Below are 9,957 nucleotides of genomic sequence, written 5' to 3'. Positions count from 1 at the left end.
TGAAGACCCAACACAGTCAAAAAATTAATTAATTAATTAAAAATACGATTTATGCATACCTACAGACATGATTAAATAACTTTTAAAAAGTAAGGAAATCTTAAACATAAAAATGAGACAGTAGTTAGCTTTGGAGAAAAGGACAAGGTATGGGATAGGGGAACAGGATGAAAGTGTTGATATATTCTAGTGGCGAATTCACAGGTGGTTATTATATTTTTCCATTTCACAAATTAATATATATTCTACATATAATGTTACGTGTATATTTAAAAAGATAAAAATGAGATTGTTCACTGTCCTTCAATTTTATTATTTTTCAATCTGTGATAAATTATTAGTGATACATACCATAGGCAAATAATTGTATCCTAAGTTAATAATGGCTTTTACAGATCAATAAGAAAAGACAAAAATAAATGCAACAGCAAATGTTTAGCAAATATATAGAAAAATAAATTTCATAAAAGTAAACAGTGTTCAGGCATACACAAATTACAGCTAGGAGATAGACATAATTTTCAGGCCCGTCAGAGGCACAAACATTTAAAAGGGTGATGACAATACCAAGACTTGGTGATTATATTGGAAGATCAGAACACTCATGGCAGAACTATAAACTGGTGTAGCCATGTTAAAAATTTGGCATTGTCAAAACCAAAGATGTCAATATTTTATGACAGTAAATATATTAGCAATACTAGATCTGAATGTGTACCTGAGAGAAACTTATGTAAAGGATGTTTATTTCAACATCAGAAAACATGCCAGTAAATAAATTGTGGAATATTCCTGCAATGGAATGCTATGTAAGTGTTAAAATAAATGAACTAAATTGACGTTTTAATAAGAATAGATCTCAATAACTAATGAGAACCTGCTGTATAGCACAGGGAACTCCACTTCGCTGTACAGTAGAAACTAACACAACATTGTAAAACAACTATACCCCAATAAAAAAAAATCTCAAAAATAATGTTGAGTATAAAGTAGGTTACAGAATTATATAAACAATATAAAACATTTATGCAAAGATGTAAAAAGAACACTGACATATTATACATTTTGTGGATTCATACATATTAAATGTACACAAACCAAGGAAGATTTTGATTTTATCTGTCATGTTTTATTCATTGAAAATATATCTGGAAGCAAATAAGGGAAAATTTTAACATTTGGTAAGTCTTGGGATATGGTTCATGCCTCTTTTAAAAATCTTATTTTTTTCTGTTTTCAAAATGTTAAATATATATGTATGTACAGACATATATATACACACATATATATTTAAGAAGCCTTTAAGAAATTTAGGAAATCTTCAAATACTTGTTGCAAAAGTACTCCTCTTTATAGCTATGCTGTGAAAGTCAAATATTATGTGAACAATATTTATCATGCATGCATTCATAAATGTTCTTTGAAAATATATATAAAAGGAAGAACATTACATCTAAAATATTCTTTTTCTTTTGAATAAGTGAATAATTGCCATTGCAATCTAAATTTCGTTCAACATTGATAAAATATAATTAGTTTAATGTATTTTTATTTTTGTTTTCAAACTAAAATCCTAAACAAGCTTAAAATATTTGCTATGAAACTTTGATAATATTTTAGGTAGATTCCTTTTGTGTCCTTTTCTTTTTTTTTTAATTAAAAAAATTTTTTTTGGCTCCGTTGGGTCTTCGTTGCTGCGCGTGGGCTTTCTCTAGTTGCAGCGAGCGGGGGCTACTCTTTGTTGCGGTGCGCGGGCTTCTCATTGCGGTGGCTTCTCTTGTTGCAGAGTCGGGCTCTAGGCACGCGGGCTTCAGTAGTTGTAACATTTGGGCTCAGTAGTTGTGGCTCACGGGCTTAGTTGCTTCGCAGCATGTGGGATCTTCCCCGACCTGGGATCGAACCTGTGCCCCTGCATTGGCAGGCGGATTCGTAACCACTGCACCACCAGGGAAGCCTCTGTGTCCTTTTCTAAGATATTTTTCAAAGCAAAAAAGACTTTCTGTTTTGGAAAAGTACTGCAATATTCCCTGGACACTCTAGATGGGGAAAATAATTTTCTTGCAAAAAATTTAGTTAAACTGACAATATATTATAAATAGCACTCTCAAATACCAATTTTATATTCATTTCTCTAAAATATTTCTTCTTTCTCAATTTGCATCTTCCTAAGCATCATTAAGACCCACTAGTTAGATTCATGCATATAGTAAAGAATGTGTGTATAGGGGTGTGTGTGTGTGTGTGTGTTCGTATGGTGATGAGGGGGAAAGGTAGGCAACTGGAAACTTCCACATCCAGTTTGATGAAACTCATATATTACACTGTCTTGATAATAAAGAGACTATGTAACAAATACTCAAGTGACAAACTCTCAAATTACAAATTTTAAGTAAAGGTTTATAAAGCAGATATGATCTTTTTATTTTAAGGAAAACCCTGCAATTAAGGTTAGTAAAAATAGTTTGGCTTTTGAGAATGTAGACATCAGATATGTATGAATCTAAGCTGATAATTTGGAAGTAGAACTGCCCATTTGGGCATAAACTGCCCTCTCCAATGTAATAATAGATCTCTGATTTCATTTGGAGCAGCAATGTGTTCAGCTGGAAGATTATATTTTCTCGCCTCAATTGCCTTGAGGAGTGATTAATGAGCTTTGAGTGAAAGCAATTGAGTGGGGTTACCAGAATAACTCTTCTTAGGGCTCTGACTAGTCTGGGAGAACTGTTTGTTGTGCCCCTTCCCTTCCTGGAAAATGGATGTGATGGCTGGAAATCATCAGCCATCCTATGATGCTGAGAGCAGAGGACATATGCTTAAGATGGTGACGGAAAGTAAAGATAATAGGAGCTTAATTCCTTAATGACTTTGTAGAGCTGACATACCAGATTGGAATTCATATACTTCAGTTTTATATGAGAAAATAAACCACTAAATAAGGAAAAAAATTACTGTAGTCAGACTCTGTTACTAACAGCTGTATGCAATTACTAATTAATACATGGCCTGAAAAATTCATACTAATTAACCAAGCTAAATCCTCATGTGATGCATATCCATTTGTGGGAAAACTGGGGGGAAAATAAGGAATTTGGATTTGATCTGGAAGTTAAAGTATTCTGAAAGAAAATCAGGTGATCATAGTAAAATACAAAATTACTTCAGTAGTTGACGTGATGAGAATTAGGAAAGCGGTGTTGACTAAGCTGATAAAGGTAATAGAAGCTACGAAAGTTAAAAATTTTGAAGGATGAGGACATTGGTGCTTTAAAAAATCCAATTTAAGAGCATTTTAAGGAATATAGGGGAAAAGAGCAGTAAGCTAAAGGAGAGAAATGTCAATGATAAGCGTAAAAGTGGTTTTTGAAACAGTTTAGATAACATAGGCCAAGCAATTTTCAACTGCTGAAATTTGCAAGCAGAATTTTTGAAGGATGCCAACTTTTACTTATGTTTGGTGAGGAAATAATTGACTTTAGAAATACAGTGGCCACATCAGTAAAGAACAAGGAAGATCACATGATAATCATACTAATGAGAGAATTAAGGCATCGTAATGATTTCCCACAACTAGTTAGTATAGAGTCTCAGAACAGAATTCACTTCTAATAACCATATGACATAGAAGTTATAAGAAATATTTTCTAAAGTATATATTTAAGATATATTTTATTCTGAAAAATATAGATTTATGTTTAAATACAAATCATTTTACTTGATCTAATTCTCTAGCAATGTAAAATAAATTTCTATTTAAGAGAGACTTTACCTTATTTGGGATATTTAAGTCAAATATTAATTTCAGTTCTAAAAAAATTTAAGACTATAGACTATATGTAATTGAGAAATAGAAAAGTTGTAACCTTATAAAACTCAAGTTTTCTGATGCCACTAAGGACAGAAAACCCAAAATATCTGTTCAAAATTTTTCTATCCATTTGTCAAAATGATAAAACCAAAGTAATACACACAAAAACTTCTAAAAGTTAAAGACATTTTACATAATTAAATATGGCATTAAAGGCAAGTAACTTTTTCTCAGAGGCCAACTAAATAATGAGTAATTTTACATAAAATATGCACTTAGAGGGGAAAAAAACTAAGTTATAACAAGTCCAAATAAATTTTTCTAACATTAACCTTCAGTACAATCTTATCTCAGAAAAACTGTGAAATGCACAGACACAACCAACCAAACAAAAGATGTCTATTGAATTCTGGTGAAAATGGCAACATGTAATCAAAAGATTCCAAACTTTGGTAAAGTCTGAAATACAGTAAGATCGTTTGGAAGCTGTTTTATACATTCTATTGCTATTGTCTGTCAATACTTTTGTAAATTCTACACTGTTTAAAAATAGGTTGCTGGGACTTCCCTGGTGGCTCAGTGGTTAAGAATCCGCCTGCCAGTGCAGGGAACATGGGTTCAAGCCCTGGTCCGGGAAGATCCCACGTGCTGCGGAGCAACTAAGCCTGTGTGCCACAACTACTGAGCCTGCGCTCTAGAGCCCGCGAGCCACAACTACTGAAGCCCACGTGCCTAGAACCCGTGCTCTGCAACAAGAGAAGGCACAACAATGAGAAGCCCGCACACCGCAACAAAGAGTAGTCCCCACTCACAACTAGAGAAAGCCCGTGCACAGCAACGAAGACCCAACACAGCCAAAAATAAATAATTTTTAAAAATTTATAACATTTAAAAAAAAAATAGGTTGCTTTCTTTTGTGTGATCTAGAACAATTTATGTAACAGATTTTCTATTTCTTTAAAGTTTGAATACATTACCGGTAATACAATTAGGGATCAAATACATTTTGGAGGTAGGTAATTTTTCAAAAAAATTTGCATATTCTTTCATGGTCACTGCAGTACTGATACTTTATTTTCATTTAGAATCAATTTTAATTGTTTTTCTTCTGAAACCATGTACTAAAGATTTCTTTTCTGACTCTGTTGATAAATCTTATTTAGATTGGTCTGAAGTATAAAAAACAACTCATTGATAAAAATCCAGACAAAGAAGTAGTGAATTAAAATAGCAAATTGAAAAGTATGGTTTCTTTGTTACAAGAACTTGTGGTATATATTAAATACATTTAATTATAGAACTAAAACAAAATAATAGGAGAAATCACAGTTATAGACAAGAATATAAATATTGAAAATCTTTGAAAAGAAAAAATAAGAATGTAAGATTTAACAAGATGATGGACATACAATCAAAGAAATCAGATGCATAATACATATGATTGGTTTGAATTTATCCACCAAGCCATAAAATTTCAGAGCTTAAAAACTACAGTAGTAAAACAAAAACAATACAATCATAAAAATGCAACGTAACCCATTAAAGTAAAAAAAATAAATAAATAAACAAATGAATAAATCCTTACCAAAATTAAAAACATAAATAAATGTGACAGTTTAATGTTTTTGTTATTTGAATACTTGCATTATAGCCAGCCAATAATAAAGGAAGTCTATTAACATTTCTCGTGCACTTATTCTGCAACAGACTTTGGTATAGACATCCTTTTTAACCTTGTAATGTCAATATTACTACTTTCTTATTGTGGCTAAGGAAGCAACGATCAGGAGTTGTATAATTTGACATGTGACAGATGAAATAATACAATTTTTCAAAGCCTATCCAAAGTGTTGTAAACATTTTCTGACCTACAACTTTATATCATATAGTAAAAAAAGGTGCAACATGACTTTTGAGGCTAAAATGTGATTGGGTACTCAGGCATTGGTAGGGCAGTGGTTAAAAGTGAGTTTCATGGGGTCAAAATTCTTAGGGTGCCTCGTGGTTCCACCCCTTACTAAGGTTTAACTCCAGCCAGGTTACTCAATTACTTTACACTTCAGTACCTAGCTTTTAGATATTTTGTTTTTAGAATTAAAATTCATAGTACCTGTAAAGCACTTCAAATAGTGTAAATAGTAAATGATAACATTAATATGCATTTTTAGCTTATAGTTTCAGGTTATTTTCTACTCAATATTATGCTGAATATTCAATCAATACTTATTAATTGATCAACTGATTATAGCTTGCACTGGCTACTTTCACATTTTGCAGCAAAAGTGTAGAAGCCAATGGGTGTTGCTTTCTGATGGTTAGTTCCCACACAGATTGCTGAAGTTCAAATATTCCAGGTTAGGAGGCATGAGTGATGACTACAGGGTACTTTTCATTAAAACTGCCAATTTTTCACTGGAAGAAAGAAATGGAAGTAGAACAAGTGGGTATGCAGTAGAGAATGTAAAACTACTGAATATCTCAGCCCCGATTATCTGGAAAAGTTGGTCATATGGACCTAAGCTTGGACCATTAATTAAAAACACAATTCTAGGTTAATCAAATGCTTATCTAATTGTCTACCTTCAGGAAATGACTTAGGGTGATTTTCAGGATTTTTCCCTGGTAAAAAGACTTCACCTCCCTGTACATGGTCCCTGAGGAAGAACTAATTAGTGATTGTGAAATGGTCATCTAATCCACTATGCTTCATTGTCACCAACGGACTGTAATTTAGAAAAGCACACTCATTTATGAATAAACTTTCACACCTATATTGAAAATAAATCATTAGCTCATGCATCATTACCAGTCTCTTTTTGTAATTTCTGAGCAGATATTCTAAATTACTGAGAAACAAATCCAAAGTAGCATTTGAGAAGAATTAATTAAATAGCATCACTGAGTCTATTCAGTGCCAGACAGTGTATCAAGCGCTGGAAATATAAAGACAAACGCAATAGGTTGACTTTTCTCAAAGACAGCACACAATCAAACTATTTCATGGCAATCCTTGAGACAACGTATGTTCTAGCACCGTGACCAGGGCTCCAGCATTGCCGCATCTAACGGCCATGGTGACCTAGAGCAGCCACTGAGGCTGTGCATGCCTAATGGATTTTAACTCCTTCACTTCTCCCAGCTGCACTATGAGACAGGTACCATTTTGTCCCTATTTTCCACATGACAGAATGTGATAGGAGACAAAGCAACTTAGAACCAAATTTGTTGTCTATAGCTAGCAACTGCAAAGCACTGTATAAAATGAAAAATGACCTTCTCCTAGAGTTAATTTATTGTTCTACTCTTGTGTTCTTCTGGCCCAGTTTATTTAAACTTTATCCTGCTTTTTTTTTTTTTTTTAGTGTACTTTTAAACCGCCTCACATATTTATGAGGTGGGAAATGCTTACCGTTTCCTCCACTGGCTTCTGTGATGCAATAGCCTCTTGGGTTTTCTTTTAACTTCTAATGACTTATCTAGATGTTCTGCAGACTCAGCTTCTAACTTCCACTGAGAGTAGATTTTCACATGGCTGGAGACAGTCTCCACTTCCTACTCTATAGGCAGTCTGCTCCTTTTCCACAGCCTTAACTTCTACCGAAATACAACTTATCCATAGTTTATTATCTCTCATTCCGTCCTCTCTTCTGAGTACAAAACAAATACATTCATCCATCTCCTAGAAATCTCTTGGTGGAACTTCAACAATTTACTCATTATTTCCGCCCGTATCCTCCAATGAAAGAAAACAAAATCATGGTCCTCTTTTAGTAATTAATGCCACCATTCACCCAATTTCTCAGCCAAACAATTAGAAGTCATACTAACTCTTTTTTTTTTCTTTAATTTAATTTTATTTATTTTTTTATACAGCAGGTTCTTATTAGTTATCCATTTTATACATATTAGTGTATATATGTCAATCCCAACTCTTATCATTCCTTTACTGCACTTCCTATATTCATCTCTGAAGTGTTCTCAAAATCATCCACTTTTCTTTATGCCTACCACCAACACTCTAGTTCAAGGTATCTATCAGAACTTTCCTAAACTTCTGAAATAGCCTCCTAACTAGTTTGCCTACAAACATAAGGTCTGACCCTGGACTCTCCAATCCACAGAAGTCAAAGTGATCTTTTCAATGCTAAAATCTTCTAAATGGCTTTCTGGTACTCTCAGTGTTGAGGAAAGATGACTCCTTAAAATGGCCCACAGGGCCCTTTATTGTCTGGGTCCTCAAAGCTACAGTTAGCTGCTTCATTTCCTTGTACTTATCATGGTCCTGCCCATCACAGGACATTTCCACATGTTGTTTTCTCTGTCTGGAATGCTTTTACCTCTCCTCTTTGCCTAATTAATATAAATCTATCTCATCCTTCATGTTTCTCCTGGTGAGGTCAAATTCCCTGTTATAGGTTGCCATGTTATTATGAACCTTTATGTCATAACACTTTTAATAGTTGTAAATTTGATATGTATATTTAAATTTAATATTCTGACAGACAGATGAGAAATAATACATAAGTTTTTTTCTGAATTTATAAGCAATTTGATGGCAAGTTGGTTCTGTTAACATTATATTATCTGTAGCAAGATAAAAATTATGTATTTGAATAGAGTTATTTCTGGCTATTTTTGAAATGAGATGGAGTAAAAATGAAATAAATAGGCCCTCTGGAGTGTGATGAATGCAAAACACAATGCTTCTCATTTGAAGGGCTCCTGCTTCCTTAACAGTTTGGAAAATCATACCCAAAGATGGCATCTGACTACTGGTTCAGAAATTTGGAGATACAGAGGGTATATACTGGCTCTGTGCTGTTCAATGTGATAGCCACTAGCCACCTGTGGTTGTTTATACTTAAATTTTAATTCATTAAAAATAAATAATATAAACCACAGGTTCTCAGTCATACTAACCATATTTCAAATGCTTAATAGCCACAACCAACCAGACAGTGCAGATATGAAACATTTCCATCATTGCAGAAAACTAGCACATAGCATTGCCCTAGACAGCTCCCACTAAGGATAGAAATGTTAAGTGGAATTAGAAAGAAAAATAACTGAGGAATTTCTGAGGTAAAATTAATTGCTTTCAAAGCAAAAACTCTTAAGTTACAAGTAAATTTTAATGAATTTCCCTTAAGCAGTTTGTGCTGGCTCATAAAATACAGTCATATCTTTCCTAAAGCCCCTTTCTCCTCAGAGAATTCTATTTATAGACATGTGAAAATTTCCTGATGTTTCCTACAAGGTAAATTGAAGAACAAATTCAAAACCTTCCATTAAACTGCAGAATGCAGTTGTAATAAAATTGGACTTGAAATTTTCTAGGTGTAAATACTTATCTAGAAAGTTACGTTCTCGTTTAAAATGTAGGGTTTTCTAATAGATATGGTTTACACAGAAAAGACCTCTATCCCCTTCATCCCTGTATTTTCATAAGGGACTCTTTCACCTCTTGTCAGTGTATTTGAAGGAGAAGTCAGAAGGTGCACTTGCATTTTTCACCGAGTAAAGTTGAAGCGCCACATGAAAACTTTTGAGGTCATTAATTCATTCATTTGACATATATTCACAGAAACTGTTCTTTGTGCTAGGCTCTGCTGGGAAGGGGAAGTAAACGTTAGCCAGAAGAAGGAGGGCACTGGACAAAACAGACTATTATGGGTAGTGAATACTTTGAGCACAGAACTAGAAGTGAGAAGAAACATATATAAAACTTAACGTAATTGTGTCTGGCTGAATTATGACATAGTTATTACCAGGCACATTTTATGGATGGAGAAGCAGATGTAGAGAGGAAACATGCTTACACTTTTGTGGAGAGTTATTACGAGAGTTGAAGCAGAGCACAGGTCTTTGGATGTGAACCCACTGTTCATCCCTTTGAAACTTGATTTCCCTAATAGACTGAAAGCATCTAGAGACACTCATCAATACCCCTTCTGAGGCTTGGGAAAAATAGAAATTCTTGGGCACCTCAAACAAATGACTCAAATTTAAGAGTGTAAAAGATTGGGTTGGAAAAGGTTGTATAAGATGGGGCACTGAAATCTGAGAAACTGTGCTCAAATCCTGGCTCTGCTTTCTATTAGCTGTGCAACTTTGGACCAGCCTTTGATCTGTGGGTCTCAGTTTTTCAG

Source organism: Eubalaena glacialis, chromosome 4 (assembly GCF_028564815.1).
Source record: "Eubalaena glacialis isolate mEubGla1 chromosome 4, mEubGla1.1.hap2.+ XY, whole genome shotgun sequence".
Lineage (NCBI taxonomy): Eukaryota > Metazoa > Chordata > Mammalia > Artiodactyla > Balaenidae > Eubalaena > Eubalaena glacialis.
Note: the sequence above shows the minus strand (reverse complement) of the source record.